This window comes from Coloeus monedula (genome assembly GCF_965178545.1).
Source record: "Coloeus monedula genome assembly, chromosome: 11".
NCBI classification, from domain to species: Eukaryota; Metazoa; Chordata; class Aves; order Passeriformes; family Corvidae; genus Coloeus; species Coloeus monedula.
Genome location: NC_138791.1, coordinates 17,590,085 through 17,607,201, shown reverse-complemented (window position 1 = coordinate 17,607,201; position 17,117 = coordinate 17,590,085). Strand labels below are relative to the sequence as shown.

Sequence of the window (17,117 nt, the reverse complement as noted above, 5' to 3'; positions counted from 1 at the left end):
GACTCACAACAGAGCAAAATGTCATTTATTCTGTGCCTGACTCCCGCTGCCCTGTGTGTGGAGCCAGGCTCCAGCCTGCTCTGCCTGGATCGTGATGCTGCAGGGCAGCACAGCCATTTCTTTCCCTCACAAGCAGCACTAAGCTGGCTGTGCTGCTTGCTGCCTGCTCTGCCACAGCCAGCCCAGCACCAGCCCTCAGGGTGGCTCCAGGGCAGTCCTGTCCTGCCAGGCACCTCCTGGCACACAGAAGCTCGGTTCTGCTCTAGCTTGTCCTCCCAGCGCAGGCCAGGACACGGCTTCTACTGTGTCCAGGGAAACTGGGGAAGTATAATAGCAAAAGCAGATGAAGGATGCAAATGTGTTTGCAACTGAGGCATCAGAATTTGAGATGCTGGAATGCGCCCCTCCCCCCCCTCCCCCCAACAATTATTTAATTAAAAAAAAAATCTGGGTTTGGTTATAGCTCTCACTTGGGAGAACTTACAGTTTTCATTTTGTCAGACAAGCCAACTTGAGACTTTAGCTGTGTCACATTATCTCTTTGTGGGACTTCCCCAATTGGACAACAGATCCTGCTTCCAGTAAAGCTGGTGCAAGTGTTACCAAGAGCATTGGGTTCAGCTTGTAGGCTGATGTTTATAACTTTTAAAATTCCCCTTCATAGGCAAGTTGGCTCCTCCTGCCCTTGAAGTTCTCTGAGCAAAAGAAAGGTCCAGTTATTTTACCTTGCACATGTACCATGGGATGGGCAGAGCTGCATTTTCTACCTTTTTGAAGGTTATTTGTTGCCAGACTGATCTGACTTGCCCTGACTACACCCAAAACAAGGAAATGTGGAAAGCAGCAACCACCATTTTGCCAAGAAGGGGTTTTGTCTCAAGCGGCAATATGAGGGTACTCACAGGGCTGCTTCTGCTTGGGCTTATTTGGAACAAAGTCAGAGAATCATAAAACCAGGCTGTAAATCCAATGTACATTTCTCTTTATGTCCACCAACTTTTTGGGGCAGTACTTAGTGTGTATCTCATCTTTTCATGTCTGATGTAAAAGGTAGAATAACAGCTGAGTACCCACATGGGCTTTGCACCTATGCAGGAGTGCCAAGTGGGCCAGGAACCCGCCGTGCAGCCTGGTGATGTGCTCTGCAAAGCCTCATAAACCAGTGACTAAAGCAGAAAAGACTCCAAGGCCTGGCTCCTGGGACATTGGAGGTGTGGCATTACAGTAGCTTGGAAAACATTCTGACTTTATAACAAGTAACACCTATAATTACAGAGGCATCATCACCTTCATAATTTTTTTTTTTTTTTTTTTTAGCTAACAAACTGTAGTTGTAGCCTGTGTACATCCCTGCCAAAATCTGCCAAGCATTTGCTCTTGGGATGGTTCTGCCGGTGGTGGGAATATCAAGCATCTTTCTCCAGGCACTTATAAAACAATACAGCAGTAAACAATTCAAGTACAATTAGCAGCTACATTGGCGGAGGGGGAGGGAGAAGTCCCACCGCTGGTATTGTCTGTGGAATTAATCATGTTTTACGGAGTTGATATACTGGTTTGGACGTGTGAAGTTAAAAACAGGAGAGGAAGAAGTAGCCAATAAGCGTTTATTCGAGAACAAAATGTAAAACAAGTATTTTTTTTTTAGCGGTACGGGGGTGAGTGTTTAAAAAAATGCTCTTTTTACAGGTTTAGCTCTTTTTTCTTCCTTCTGAAGAAACAGATGAACTAAAAAATATAACAAGACACGCTGAAAATTATGTTTGCTTTTAAAGCTGGTGGTCCCGCCGGTCACACAAACGCCGGTGTCTCCTGCGGTATCTGGGGTGGAAGAGCGGGATGCGGAACGCTCCACTCCCGGCTGTCGCCCGTTCCCGGCCCCGCAGCGCCCGGCGGCGGCCCCGAGCGCTCCCCGCCGGCCCGAGCGCACCGTTCCGGCGGCGGAGCGAGCATCACCTCCGCAAATATTTATTTGCAGCGATTTTCCGCTCTTAATTATTTAAAACATAATGAATTAGGCATAAGTACCTCGCTATTAGGGTAATTCCAGGTGTTAATTGCTGCCGGAGCGGCTCCCGCCGTTCCGCCGGGAGGTGGCGCCGCGGGCCCGGCGCTGCTGCCGGAGCCGGGCGGGGGACGGGGACTGGGGACCGGGACCGATACTCGGGGAGAGGTTGGGCCCGGCGCGGGGCTCCCGCGGGCGCGGTTCGCCCCGCCGTATGGCTCCTGGCAGTGTGTGTAACCATCAACCCCGGCCCCCGGTCCGTCCTGAGGGCAGCCTCACGCGACTGCCCAAAAAACAAAAGGAGGGAAGAAAGCCGGGCGGGTCAAGGAAAAGAGTTTTTTCCCCGAACAAGTCGGTCGCTCGGTAACTTCGCGGCCGCCCGCTGGCTCCCGCCCGCAGCGCCGGGCAGGACGCGCTCCATCCCTGCGGGACGACCGACCCCCGTTCCCCTCCGGCGGCGCGGTGCTGCCGGCAGCGGGCCGCGGTCCCGGGCAGGGCAGGGCAAGGGGCTGCCCGGCGGGGCCCGCTCCCCTTCCCTGCTCCGGCCGCCGTCAGGGGAACCCCCGCACCGCCGGAGGCTCCAGCTCCGCGCTAAGGCCGTCGGTGCTGCTAAAATTCGCGGTGCTCGAGTGCCGGAGCCGCAGGGCTGGGGCAGCCGGGTGGTCCCGACTCTGCCCCCTCTCGCCCTCTCCCCGCGGGCGCTGCCACCCCTCTCCGCGGGAGCCCCGACGGCGCGACCGGGAGCGTTGCCGCTCCGCGCACCCACCGAGATGCGGACCCACCCCCGCGGAGCGGCTCCTCACTCAGCCCGGCCCTTGGGCCGGTCAGTCCCGCTCAGCGGCCGGTGCGCGCCGCTGCGCACCCGCGCAGTGTGTCTAAGCGGTGTTTGCGCCCACAGAGGCGAGCGCTGCGGGGGGGAACGCGGGCAGCGCCCGTCTCGCCGCTCCGCGCAGGTAAGGCGGCTCCGCGGGTATCCGCGGAAGGCACTCCGGGGTCCCCCGCGCCCCCCAAGCTCCGCTGGCCTGATACCCCTCCACCTCCCGCGTGAAAAAGTTGGTAGGGGTACGCAGCGCTGCGCCCCCGCCGACAGGGCGGCCCCGGCCCGCACGCTGAGCTGTCCATCGGGGCGCGGAGGGGTGCGCAGGGATGCGCAGCGCTGCGCCCCGTGCTCCACCGCCACTTTCGCTTCCCCGCGGGGCCGCCCCGCCTCCCCCGGCCCGGCCCCCCCCCGCCCCCCCCGGCCGTCCTCCGCGGAGCTCCGCGCCGGCGGGGCTCTCGCCCTTCACCCCCTGCGCGCTTCATCCCCCGCTTCTATTATTTTTTTTTCATTATTATTATTTTTCCCTTGCGCCGAGCCTTGTTTACCCAGCAGGTGGATGTGACGTCAGAGACTGACAACAGCAAAAAATAACAACATCTCCCTCCGCGGGGGTGTCGCGGGCCGCCCCCGGCCCGCCCGCGCGGGGTTGCGCGGGGCGGGGAGGGGGCGCGGGGCGGCGCGGGGCGGGGGCGCGGCGGGGCGGCGTGCGGGGCCCGCGGGCGCGGCGCCGGGCGGAGGGCTCTATTGTTATTTACCGAGCGGCGGAGCACGCCGCCGCGCCGCCCGGGCTCGGCGTGCCGGAGGGACGGGAGGGAGGGACGGGACGGAGGCAGCCCCGCGCCGCTCCGCGCCGCCGCCCGCCCGCGTCGCGGCCGCGCCGTGCTGGGCAGCGGCAGGGCCGAGTCCTGCGGGTGAGTCCGGCGCCCCCCGACACTTTCCCCGCTCCTCCGGGGCTGTTGCACTTTTCCCCCCGCCGGCCCCACGTGCCCGGCCGCCCCTCCCCGACCGCCGCCGCGGTACCGGGGGGTGGGGGGGGATGTGGGGCGGCGGTGCGCGGATGCGGAGCCCTCTCCCCGGACTGTGGGGCCGCCCGCACCCCCTCCCCGCCCACTTTGGAAACTTCCCCCCCGCCCCGCGCTGCGCGCAGCCCCCGCCGTGGTGGGATGCGGCGCGTCCCGCCTCCCTCCCATCCCCGCTCGCGCTTTCCGCGTGTTTTCCGCCGGGTCCCTCCGCGCCGCCGCCCAAGGGGCGCGTACGCCCCAACTTCGGCACTCGGGGCAAGAAGTTGCGGTGGGGCCGCGCCCCCCCTCTCCCCCCAGCTCCGTGCCCGGCTGCTCGTTCCCCCTTCCTCGGGCACCTGTTGCGGCTTTACGCCCGCGTAGCCCTTTCCGCAGGCGCGGAGCTCTACGCCGCGCATCCGCCCCCTCCGCGGGTCCCTGGGACGCGTTGCGCCCATCCCCCCCCCCCCCTTTTTTTTTTTTTTTTTGAAACGAAGTGTTTGAATAAACACCCGTGCCTCCCCAGCTCAGCCCGGCGCAACTTCTCGCTGCGCGGGTGCGGACCGCGCATCCTTTACGCGCGTGTGTGTACGCACGTCCCCCTCCCGCGCAGCCCCGCGGTGCGGAGCCTCGGGACGGAGCCGTGGCTCGCTGCGCGCCGCGGAGCCGCCGCCGGTGCCCGGTAAGTAGGGCCGCCCCGCGCACCTGCCGGCCCGCGCAGCGCCGCGCGGCCGCATCCCCGGGCAGCGGAGGGGTGCGCGCTGCAGGCGGCCGAGCGGCTTGTCCGCGCCTCCCTCCTCCCCACCCCCGCCCCGCCGGTTTCTGGCTTTCTTTCTTTCCTGAGAAAAAAAAAAAAAAACAAAACCAAAAACAACCCAACCCAGGGAGCGGGGCGCCGGCAGCTGCGCGGGCAGGGCTCCGCGGGGCGCAGCGCAGCCCCCTCCCCACCGCCCGGCAACTATTAATGACCGGGCGGCCCCGGCGCGGAGAGCATCGCCGGGCGGGCTGCGGAGCGCCGCGCTTTTAGCGAGTCTTCTGCTGCCACTTCGCTGTAATGATTTTAATTGCGTGTTTTTGCTTTGAGCGAACCAAGCCGAGCGAGATTACTTTTTTTGTTTTTCTTTTTTTCCCGTCCTTTCCCCCCCGGCTCCCCCCAAGGCTGGTAGCGGCGGCAGCGCGCAGCCTTCCCGTCCCTACCCGAGGTATCTGCCGTCTGCGAGCGCTCTCAGAGCCGCTTCTGTAGAGAAGCTGGAGCCCAACTTCTGTGCTCAGAAGTTTAAGGTTTCATTTTTAGCAACTGTTCTCGGAGTGAGTAATGGATGTGTACTGCTCGTAGCATGTCGTCTACACCATACAGTCTGCTGATTTCTAGGGTGCTGGATGGTTCTAAATATTAAAACAGTTCTCTAAACTGCGTTTCCTTTCTATACAGTTTTTCTAAACTTGGATTTTACCTGTTTTGACCAAATGTTGAGGTCACTAGTGACAGCTGCTTAATTAGACAAAGTTGCAAGCATGTCATCGAAGAAACTTTTTTACTTGTGCTGTTGATCCATGGCTTGCTTTAATATTTTGGAAAACAGGCATTTTGCTCGGCTTAATATTATTTTTACAGTATCTGTTACTGCTGAGAAGCTCTTACTTTTTGTAAGTTTGAGAGAGCCTGAAATAACTCAAGTTCCCAGAGAAGTGAGTGTGGGCAAGGAGGTACCGTGCATCTCTGCAGCTAGAGCTAGATTTGGGGGAAGATAGGGAAATCGGGGCTACTCGTTTCAACTTCTCTCCTCTGAAGCTTTTCCCCTGCACATTTTATTTGAACTATCTCCCATCCATATTGAATGGACCAGGGCACTGGGGGAGGAAGCTCTTCACTAGTTACCATTCAAAAGGTGTCGGCTAAAATCTCATTGCAAAAAGGTATTGTAGCTTTAACATCTTGCATTGGCAGCATTCTTCCCCCTTAGTCTTTGGATTAGTCATTGTATGAGAGACAGGAAAAAAAAAATCACTTTTTTTTTTTTTTCTGGAAAAAGTAAAGTAAACAGCCTCCAACAAGTGAACCTTGACAACCCAGATTAAGGAAGGCAGGAGAGATCAAACAAAGCTGCTGCTGGGCTGTTGTCAGGAGCTGCCTCACTGAAAGCTCTGGACTATTCGATCAGGCAGCAAGGCTATATGTTCACTTATGCAGAAATGGACCATTACAAATGCTGATCTTTGTTGTGAAACCAAAGGATAACTCTGAGAAAAATAACGACTATTTCAAACAAGGCTTTCTGTCGCTTATGATTTTGATTGCAAAGTTAGTTTTTTGTGCACGGGTTGGTTTTTGGGTTTGATGTTTGGTTTTTTTTTTAAAGTGGTGATGGTTTGAAGTGCATTTATACACTTTGAGAGGGACTTAGGATTTGATTTTGTTTACACTCTCTAGAGATACAGAAAAGGCGGCATTACAGCAGTGTAATGCAGAAAAATGTAAAAGTTCTGTGGAATTCAACTTTTATTTCTGGATCGCTGAATTGTAAGGAAACGTGGGTTTCTTTTTCTGTGTGTGTAAGTTCTGTGTTGATGTATAATAGAGGAGTTTGGTAGTGGTTAAGCACAGTATGTTGGATAACTGCATTCCTAGAGTTTGGAAAACTTGTAATATCTTTCCTTCAAACATGTTGCCAAGCGGTCAGGATGGACCTTGGTTTTGATACGCCGGGATTTTTACAAGACTGTGTAATGTGTCTTCGTGGCTGTATCAGAGAGACTGTTACTGTGTAGTTTTTTTGTGGAAATACCAGTAAAGACTATTAATAGACACTTGATTTTTCTTCAGTAAACAGTTAGGATTTAAGTGCTAATCAAACTGAACCAGGAGAGTGAGGTTAGTCTTGTTGTGTGACAGTTTCATGTTTGTATTCAAACACTTGATTGCAAACTTTACAAATGTGTGGCTTTTATTTCTTTAGGGTATTCTACAGCAATGGAAATATCTATTAAAAAAAGAAAAATCCAAGTAAGAGGCTGTTACCCTAATGTATATTAATCAGGACGCAGACCAAGTGCACATCTGCTGAAGAATTAAGAAATCCCAAATCTTTTTGCATATGCATTTTTTTAATTAGCTGTGCAGATCACACAATAAGTACTTTATACTTTCTGTAAGGTTTCATAACTGTCCTGCATAACTTATTCTAAAGCTTGTAGATTTTTATGGTATATACTTTAATTAGACAATAAAAAGTATGTGCATTAAACATGCACATGTATGCTATTAAGCCATTTTGTGTAATGTGTAATTTTTTTTAACATCTATAAACATTTTCTGCTTAAATCAGTTCCACCAGTAACTGTGACACTGCTGGGTTTTGCCCCGGTAGGAGAAGGAGCAGGGAAGTTGAGCAGCGAATTATGCATCGGACATTAGTGTGCAGAATACGCTGCAATATGTGTTTCTCATGGAGTGGATCACCTTTTTTAAGGGCTAAAATTTGCATTATCATCCTCGATGTAATATACTGTAAACATTTGTAGCTCCTGAATTACTCCTGTTTCATAGCACTGTAAAAATTAGGAAAAATGCTGGTAGTAAAAAGGCAATTTTATGGAATGTATCTTAGTGTTTAGTATTGGTACCTCTTGTGGTCATTTTTATTGAGTGATTGAACTGGATAATACAATTCCTTATGTGAAATTTCTCTTGAGCATGTATTTGTATATCAAATGAAATAACATATGCACACACGTATGTAGGATATGTATGTAAAATACAGTTATTTCTGCAAGGCTTTCCAGTTATTTATGGGGCATAATGATAGTTCTGTCATCTTAAATTTTCTCCGAGAAGCTTTAATAAATTTAAATAGATTATATGCTGTCAGAAAATAGTATAAATTTTGTTTACGATTCACTTGCTTTAAGGTACTTATACTAAAGAAGCTCATTTAACCCCAAGACTGAGGAGCATTAAGTGGTGAGAGGAGTCTGCTGAAGAGCTGCTGCTGCCCTTTGCTCTTGTGATAATCTTAAATTACTACAATTTAATTGCAACTTCAAGGCGCTGAGCTGAAATATTTTCACGCAGCTGAGCCAGGGCTGGAGAAGGCTCGGTGAGGTTTTTGCAGGTAGCCGGGTGTCTCTTGGAGGCACAGCATTTGTTCAGGCCTCTTCTGCCCTTCACAGCACATCCAGCATCGTGTGTGCACGGACAGGGCGCCTGGGAGGGAGCTTTCCCGGGGGTTCCCACTGTGGGGGGAGTGGGATCAGGCCCTGCAGGGCTGGGGTGCACAAGGGTTTTGTTTGTTGTCCGTATTTAAGCTGAATTAAATAGCACACTTTAATTATTCCTCAGATGAGCCTTGCTGTCAGGTTGCTTCCCGGAGCTTTTCCCTGTGAGCCTCTGCTGAAGAAGCAGGTGGGAAGGGGCTGGCAGCTGGAGGGGAAGCCCAGGGGATGGTCAGCAGTGTGGGGACACAGTGGCACCCTGCTCTGAACGGACGGCCCGTGGGTGTGGCGTGGTCCCTGTGTCCCCAGGGGTGAGCTCGGGCTGCAGTTGGCTGCCCTGGGCCTGATCCAGAGCATGCTGGCATCAACTGGGGCTTCAGCTGATGTTGCTGCCTTTGGCTTTTGGTCTGTGCCACTAATTCGTATCACTGAAACTTTTTCTCCCCCTCCCTCCACGTATAGTAGCGTGTTTTCACACCCGGTGAGCGCTTCAGCAGAGATGTGATGTGCAGGAGAAGCCAGAAAGCATTTGCTAGGTGGAATTTAGAGACGTTGTGCACTAGAGATCAGCAGCGTCTTTGCGACCGTTCTTAGAGGTCCTGGCAAGCAAACTTTATTCCAGTGCTTCAAAAGGTATGGCCAGGCTGGGAGCCCTTAACGTCGTGCCACCGAGGATGTGCGTCAGCGCCCGGCCGTGCTGAGGCACAGCGGTGTTTAAATCGTGAGTCTGATTGTTTTTCTGTTGGCCAGATCCTTGTGAAATGTCTCGTTGCAAGAAGAAACGAAGAAGATCTTGTGGTTGCTAGAAGTGGTTGGTTTTGCGCTGACAGAAGCGCTGCTCGCAGCCTGCTCACTGCGCCGTTCGATTCCCGCAGCTCGCTGTGCTGGGAATTGCAGCTCCTGCAGGTAACAAGGTGATGCCAGTGTAGAGAGAGGGGGGGGAAAAATAGCGTGGAATAAATCATGCAGTCGTTAGAGGAGAAACTTAATTGTGGGATCTTTGTAGTCTTTTACTTTAAAAAGATAAATTTTGTGCTGTAGAGGAATCAGTTGTAGTGTTTTAAGGAGATCAGATATTTGTTGGTTGGGATTTCTGGAGTGGTTTAACACGTGCTCTTTTTCCTTACTCCAGCATTGGAGCTCCCAAGTTAGAGAAGCTGCTGGCTCTGTTCGCGTGCAGCCTTCTCTGCAAATGCGCTCTAGGGTTTTGTCTTTCTGTTCTCCTGGCACGGGTCTCTTCCATGCATGCAAGTGAGCAGGCTTATGTCTAATGGCTGTTTGGATGTGGCACGTATCCAGAATAATCCTGATGACTTTTTGTTCCGTGTCATTCTGCAAACGAAGGTGGGATTCTATGGAAAATGGGCAAAGAGAAGTGCATGGGCAAAATCAGTTTCTCCCCAAGAAGCATCTGGTACCTGAGGAGGACTAAATAATTTTTCTCTTCTCATTGACCCTCCTGGTGCTGTTTTTAAAACATCTCAATTTTAGTGCCTTGAAATTGCAATTAAGTTGTAGTAATTTAAGATTATTGCAAGAGTGCAAAGGGCAGTAGAAGCTCTTTAGAAGTCTCATCTCAACACTTAATGCTCCTCAGTCAGGGGGTTAAATGAGTTTCCTCAATGTGAGTACTTAAAGTAACTAAATCGTAAACAAAATTTATACTATATTCTGACAACTAATAATCTATTTAAATTACATTAAAGTATGTGTGTGAAAATTTAATTAAAGGCAGAAATACTGTCAAGCCCTGTAAATATCTTGACAGATCTACTGAAATGGAACCCATATCGTAAAATATTTACATAGATCTGATAGGCTACAGTGTTTCTGGGAGTGCTATTCTGAAACTAATTGTGGGCTTTTTTCCCTTCCAGTTTCCCGTTCAGTTGCAGTGGTCTCGGAAAGCAACCCAAATAAATGCCCAGAATGTTTTATTCGGATGATTCTCCAGTGTATTGTTTACTGCTAATGGCGCTGTCTGTACAATGCTTGTCACTGGTGTGTTTTTATTAGGAGAACCTGTTTCCTCACTGAGTTAGTTTAATTCAGATGCACACAGAAAACCGGGGCTCCGCAGTGTTTGCGGTGAGTCTGCGCTGGACGTGCGGTCTGTAAGTCAGCTTTCTCCTGGGTCTGTGTCCCAGAGCACGGTGCTGCAGCATCTCCTGCACTGCTGTGACTCTCAGCTGAATTGATTTTTCAGGTAGAAGGGGCTTACAACCTTTTTTTGCAAGTGTTTGAACTCTGTATAGAAGTGTTTCCCAAAGTGCACTTGGGGCGCCGCACCCTCTTGCTGGTGCACCTGCAGGCATCTCTGTTGTGCTATGTGGTCCAGGCTGTTACTAAGATGAGGAATGTTTTGCCCCAGGTAAAACTGGGTTTATGTAAAACTTCAGCCAAACTTTGGTCCTTCTTAAAACCCACTGGCTGGAATTCTGCAAGTGGTTTTGCTGGGAAGGCGCAGCATGAGCTGTGCTTTCTCCTCGCCCCATCATGGCTTGGAGCATACTCCTGGTTTTTCTTGGCTGGAGTGTACACCCTGAAGCTGCAGGGTTACAGGAGGAGGATGAGGATTTGGGCATGGAGAGAGGGATGCGATGGGAGCGTGGTGCTGGGGAGCCCAGGCCAGGTGCTGGGCACTGAGCGCTGACAGCCCAACAGAAGGTGGCACAGTGCGGCAGGTTGGCTGCAGCCTCCAATGGCATCGTTAGCTTTCCCCTCTTCGCCAGACATTTCCTTTCATGTTGGATCCGAGTTTTAGCTGTACTTCCCGATCAGTCTTGTCATCTTGTTGCTAACAATTAGGGTCAAGTGTCTTTCCTTGGGCTCTCCGCAGTCTCCGTGTTGGTGTCCCTCCCCCAGCTCCCTGGCTAAGCTGTTTGTTCATTAATTAGTGGATGGGGCATATTAACACATCAGTAAACCGGAGTAGTCAGACTTCCCAAGGCATCTCGGGAAGCCCTCTCTGGTTTTATGTGACCGGACATGCACTATTGCTGATTTAGATAGCGGAGCCAATGATGCCAAAGTGTTGTTAAGAGAGAGATAAATAGAGAGAGCCCAGCAGTAAGCAGAATGTCATGTCTCTATTAAAAAGCTTGTGATAAAGGAAGATAAAATGGTGAGGGGGGATTGCTGGAGTGTTCAGAGCAGCCACTAAACATCTGATCACAAAAATCGATGCTGAATTCCCTTTCCTGCACAACACTTGCCTGCAGAATTCTGTCTGAGCCTGGGTCTGCTTGCAGCGAGCGGTGGAGCCCTGAAAGGACTTTTGTTCTTGCCAGAAGGACGGCCGGTGGTTCTCAGGGATTCAGGAGCTGTCTGAGCTGGGATTCAAACATCCCTCCCCGGTTCCTTTTGAAGTGGTGTTCCCGGGATGCTGATGAAGTTGTTCCAGGCTCATGCTGGGGCTTGTTGCTCTGTGCTGCCTTGTACCTTGATTTCCTGGGTGCTCTGGCCACCTGCCTTTCTGTCAGTCTGGAAGTCAGGCCTTGGCGGAATAACACTGAGGCAGATTTTTGTCTATTGGAGTTTTTCTCGGCTGGGTGCAGGGGCTGCTCTGCAGAAGTGAAAAATGGAACTGATTCTAAAGAAACGAGTGGTCGCAGCAGACAGGAGAGGAGTGGGGTTAATTCTCCCAGTGCAGTAAAATGTTAAATCATCACAGCCTTGTTTGCTGAAAGGATGTTGATCATTCCATTAAGGAGGATTAAGTAATTAACTGATATTTCTTTAGGAACCCATGTCGGTTTTAAAAAGCATCTTCCTAGTGTTGCACAGTGAATGTGAAGTGTACGTTTTTCTTCTGCTGGAGAGCTGGGAGATGAGTGTGAGTGAGACACCTCTTCCTAAGAAACTTCTGGGTATGCCAACGGAGCAGAAATAGGGGGGATTTTTTGGCAACTAAAATGTGCTGTTCTAATAGATTTTTGATTACAAGGTTTTCTTGCATGGATTTTGTCTGGTGGGCCTGCTGCAAGCCTCACTTCAAGGGCATTCTGTTTGGGATTAAGAAGTTAAAACCTTCTTGAAGTGTTCTTTCAGTGCTTGCATTTTTATTTTTAATAATAGTTTTTATGTTATATTAGTGAGCTCACTCACAGTGAGTCATGAACTCTGTCTTCCCTGAACTTCATGACGAATCTCTGTTAGCTGGTCAGGCAGCTCGTCCAGCTCAGTTCCCACGTTTTATACTTGCGCTGGAAAGAAAAATTCCATTAAAATCAGTCTTGTAAATCCTCCTTTTCCTTCTGTGGTAGAAACCCCCTTGAAAGCAGTGCAGTGCAGGGGACTGGCTGTGGGGCATCACAGAGTGGCTCCCAGCATTGGGTTTGGAGCACACTGAAGCTGGATTTCGTTGGGAAGGGCTGGCAGTCCAGGGTAGGATGTGTCTGGCCAGGGTTTTGACGTTGGCTGGTGCTCAGTCAAGTCAAAAGCGTGTTTTGGGGACAGTGCGTGTGCAGGTAGAGGAGCAGGTGGGCAGAGAACAATGACCATATTTTTCACTGTTTAATTTTTGAAGGATCAGATTGAAGCCCCCGGATGAGAGGAGCAGGAGGCTGTGTTAGCCCTAATGCATCCCGTGCTCCTGAGCTCGCTGCCCTTCTTCCAGGGTTCGATCCATTTTTTGCCTCAGCAAATCACAGAATTTGGCATTAACCTCATCAAATCGCTGCTGGTTTTTGTATAATGGTCCCAACTTCTAATACCACAGTTAGTGATACTGAAACTACACCCAAACTGAAATTTTCTGTGCGAGAGATGAATTCTGCCCGGCAAATAGCATAACCCAGTGGCACCAATTGTGTTAGTATTGATACTTTCTGCTTTCATAACAGCTCTCCTTCTCAAGCAGGGCTCCTTCAGACACTACCATGCAAACTCTGTTGATCAGTGTACTGTAAATTATTCCTCCCCCTCGGGTGAATTTCATAAATAGTTGTATTTCCATAAGACAGGCAGATTTAGCTTCAGTTATGTGGCCTAGGCCCTAAATACCCCCGCTGAAATCATGGAAGCTTCCTTGGATGGACTGAGTTAAAAAAAATTAAAAGAAGATCGGTTTGGCTAGATAATGAAGTCATGTGTGTAGCATGTAAGAATCTCTCTGGATGTTTGTGCAGAACATTACAGCTAGTGTCTGCCTTAGCAGATTTAGAAGAGAGATTTTTCTCAGTACGTTTTGCAATAGTAATAATGTCTTAACAGCTTTAGTAATTAATTTTAATCAGAGAGTTGTCAGGGGCCCTATCCTGCTCCCATTGAATTAAATGAGTACTGGGAGAAGGTGGCTCTGAAATAGCTTGTAATAAATTGGTTTTGTTAGTTTTAAATGATATGCCTGTCATGTGTGTTCAGATAATATATGTTAAGGTTTGTAAAGCTCCCGAGCTGTAGGTTTGGAAAAGAGAAAATGTATTTTTCAGTGCTAAATTACTTGATTCCTAAAAGGCTTTGAAAGAGGAATGTCAGAAGTATGCAGCAAAATTACTGTTTGTTCAAGTATTTTAAAGTTTTTCTCTGACTTAACCCATTGGAGTTTTCTGAAGGCTAGTAGTGTGAGGAATGATGGTCTTACTCAGGAAACCTTTCTAATCTAAACCTTTTATTTACAGGATTTAACTGACAATGGGAGAAACCCATCTTGGTATATTGTAGCTGATGTTGTACCATGTGCATTTGTTCTGATTTTTTTTTTTCTTTGCTTCCATAAAAGCAGTATCTGCAGCATTCAAAAATACTGTTTCATAAAAGTTAAAATGGAACACTGCCTGTGAATTAAACTAAAGTATCTTAAGCCTATCCAGTGTATTCCTGGCATTAAACAGTCAGAGAAGGCTAAATATTTCCTATTTATTTTTCAGATTGGATGGAGTATAGTCTTTCAGGAAAAGGGTCCTCAGCCAGCTGAAGGGGAAATCTGATTTTTCAGCAAGTGCTTTATATTTGCTGAGGAATTCTGAGTGTGCAGAAGCGTGTTGCATGGAAATGGAAATTTACTGTCTAGGATTTTTAGGGATTATAATCGATGCCATTAGATAGAGGCACGCTCATAGAGAGGTAAACTAGTAAATCTGAACAAACTGAAAAATAGTAGCTATAGGTGTCTGGCTCTGTTATCAAACTTGCTGCCTAAGCCAGAGTTTATGCAATGTGATAATGCTAATGACCAGCAGAGCCAATGATGCATGACTGGAGGAAATCAGTGGTATAATCGGAGAAAGTTATCAGGTTTTTGTCATTAAATATTACTGATAAATAATACACTTCATTTTGAGTAGATAGGATGTATTTAATTCTGATGTGGAGAGTTTCAATTTAATAAGGGGCATTGCTGAGTAAAATGATAATCTTTTGTAATTTAAAGGGAAAAATAAAAATGCATTTGTTTCAGCATAACCTCCTGGCAGCCACCATCCACTGCTGTTGTCTTCACTGGTGTCTGATAGTGAGGAATATCTTTGTAGCTCTTCGAGGTGGCTGCTTATAGCAGCCTAATATCTAAGTTATTAGTTTGTGCAGAACTAATTACATGAGGCCACAACCAAAGGGGTTCTGTTTAGTATAAACTAGGTATCATCTTTCATTTTCTGCTTAAAAATGTGAATATTGCAGCAAATATAAACTCTGTGCTCCATGCAGTGGTTTCCTACAGAACAGACTGCCTGTCCAGGCGGTAACAGGAGGCAAGGGATGAGGACAAAAGATAGAGATAAATTAGATCTTGTTTTGCAACTTATCTTTTAAGTCAGTGGGAGAACAAGGAAGAGAAGTAGAGCTTAAACTGAAGGAAGAGGGATATTAATAGTCTCTATAAAGGACAGTTTGCACCAGGAAAAAAGAAAAAAAATCTGGTTGGCTTTTTTTAGCAAAACAGGCTAACACCCAGAGTAAATCTGTGTCATTAACTAAAGCAGTGCGTGATTTTTAGAGCATCTCTGTTCCTCCTGTGTGCCAGTGCCTGCGGAGGCTCGTCCCTGGGCTGGGGGCAGACGTGGTGCAGCCTCTGCCCTGGGGAGGCTTCTCTTGCCAGCTGCAGAACCTCTGTCTGGGTCAGCCCGTGGCCCTGTTCGAGCAGATACCACCAGTTTAGGCCAACGAGTGGCTTTGTAACAGGGCCAGGATCTTCCCACCACCCCTTGGAGTCGTGCTCGAACGCTGAATCTCAGCTCGAGTTTCCAGATTTAGATGGCACAGTGAGTAAACACAGCGTACTTGCCAGTTCTCACATCCTCTTTTGCAGCGAGTATTGCAGCAAATCCTGCAGGTTTGACTCATCTCTGAAGTTCTTCACTGATTTGAAGCAGATCTCGTCTGCCTTTCTCAAAAGAGCTGGGAATGTGGCCTCAGCTCCTTAGCTCACAGTCCTTCTGGACATGAACGCTGTTTGCGTGAGTTGGCCTCTGCAGAAACTTGGGCAGCTCTGAGTAACTTTAGCTGGAGTTATGTGCCTGTATCTATGGGTAAAATTTGGCCTGCAGTTATCCTTTATTGAAAGCTTTATAGAAATACTTTGTTCTTGCTATGCACAAATATTTCTGGTAGGAAGATTTTTTTCCCCCTTCCATTTCTTTGTGGGTTTTTTTTAGGGTATTTTTTCCCGCTTGATGCCATGAGCACAAAGAAGGAGTGAAAGAAAGTATAATGCTTTGTCAGGTAAAAAGTAATATTCAAGTTTTCAATTGATGTTTCTCATAGGTCCGAAAGGAAAAAAAGCCTGCCTGTGTTGGAAGTAGAGTCTATTGTCAGATTTTAGTGAGCCATCCAGGGTAGGGTGGGGATTCTGTGTAACCCATGGGTAAATTGGCAGGGCAGAAAACTTCTCTGAGTAAATAAAACTAGTGTCAGGTACAGCCTCTGTTTGAAGAACAGCACGTCTTGGTGTTTCCGTTCATCGGCATTGAATCACCTCCGCATGTTTCAACCTCTGCCTGGTGGATGCTCTCAGCAGATTGAGGAGGAGGACACATCGCTCTGCGAGCGCATCACAATGGTCCACACGTGTGCCGTGACTCAAGTGCGCTTGCAACTTCATGACATGCATCAAACGAGAGTTGTTTCCTTTGCCTCCTTTGTTTCTTCTCAGATGAAAGCTACTTTCTATTTGACAGTGTGCTTGGTGCTGTATAGAGTGAGGGCTTGGTTCACTTTGCAGTTAAGTAGATTCAGATCTCTCGGCTTGTCCCTGGGTGCTTCCCATTGCATCCCCTGTGCTTCAGCTGACCAGAGGGTGAGACTGCACAGGAAGCTGGACCAGCAGAAAACTAGTCTGAGGAGGAAAAAAGTGTTTTCTGCTAGTTGGAACATCCTCATTGGATTATGGAGGTCAGAGGAGGGTCTGAAGGGGTCAGGGCCACCCCCTTGGTAAACCTGTGGCCACTTGATTGGGTTTGCTGTAATGTGAGACCTCTGCCAGAGGCTTTGTGTCTGGATGTGCTCTTCTCCATCTGGGCAGAGGATCCTTCTTGGCCAGCTGCCCTGGGGCATGCTCCCAGCAGTGCCTGCTGGTGGGGCCACCCTGCTAAAGCTGCCAAGTGTGGGATTTCCTTTAATTGTTAATTTGATGCTGCTCCCTTAGTGCCAGGTACTGAAGTTGTTACTGTGCATGTCCTGGCATCCTGTCTTCTTTGGCTTTCCTTCTTCCGTGTGAGCCGTGGATGATGAGCTGGTCAAGAGGCTGGGAATTTGTGATGAGGGCACTGAGATACCCAGGTTACTGGCTGCTGTTGTTTCTTCTTGTTCTTCAGATAATAACTTATGTGTGTGATAAGCAAGGGCAGCTGCACATAAAACTCAGATAAAGCTGTGCCCAGCCTGCCGTCCGCCTGTGGAGTCAGAGAGTGAAGCTGGTAAGCAGAGAGGGGGCCAGAGCTTAGCAACAAGTTCACCCCAAAAAGGGTCTGTCCCATACCCTGGGTGTGCTGGGTGCGTGTGGTGTGGGGTGTCTGGGGAGCGCGGGTGGCTGTGGTAGCTCCGGTGCAGGGACAGCCACAGCCAGCGTCAGCAGCGGGGCTGCTGGTGAGTCCAGGTGTTGGCATGGACCAGCATCAACTCAGGCTTCTAGTGGGGGTTTGAG

At 49.4% G+C, this 17,117-nt stretch overlaps 1 protein-coding gene across 4 annotated transcripts in view; it reads left to right on the top strand.

Annotated features, from left to right (window-relative positions):
- The first annotated feature begins 3,653 nt into the window (after positions 1-3,653).
- FOXP1 (forkhead box P1) overlaps positions 3,654-17,117 on the top strand; it is a 381,899-nt gene continuing 368,435 nt past the window's right edge. For all 4 annotated transcript variants that reach the window (XM_082288840.1, XM_082288838.1, XM_082288839.1 and 1 more), the window contains exon 1: positions 3,654-3,736. The gene's annotated coding sequence lies outside the window, so the exon portion shown is untranslated. The remainder of the gene's footprint in view (positions 3,737-17,117) is intronic.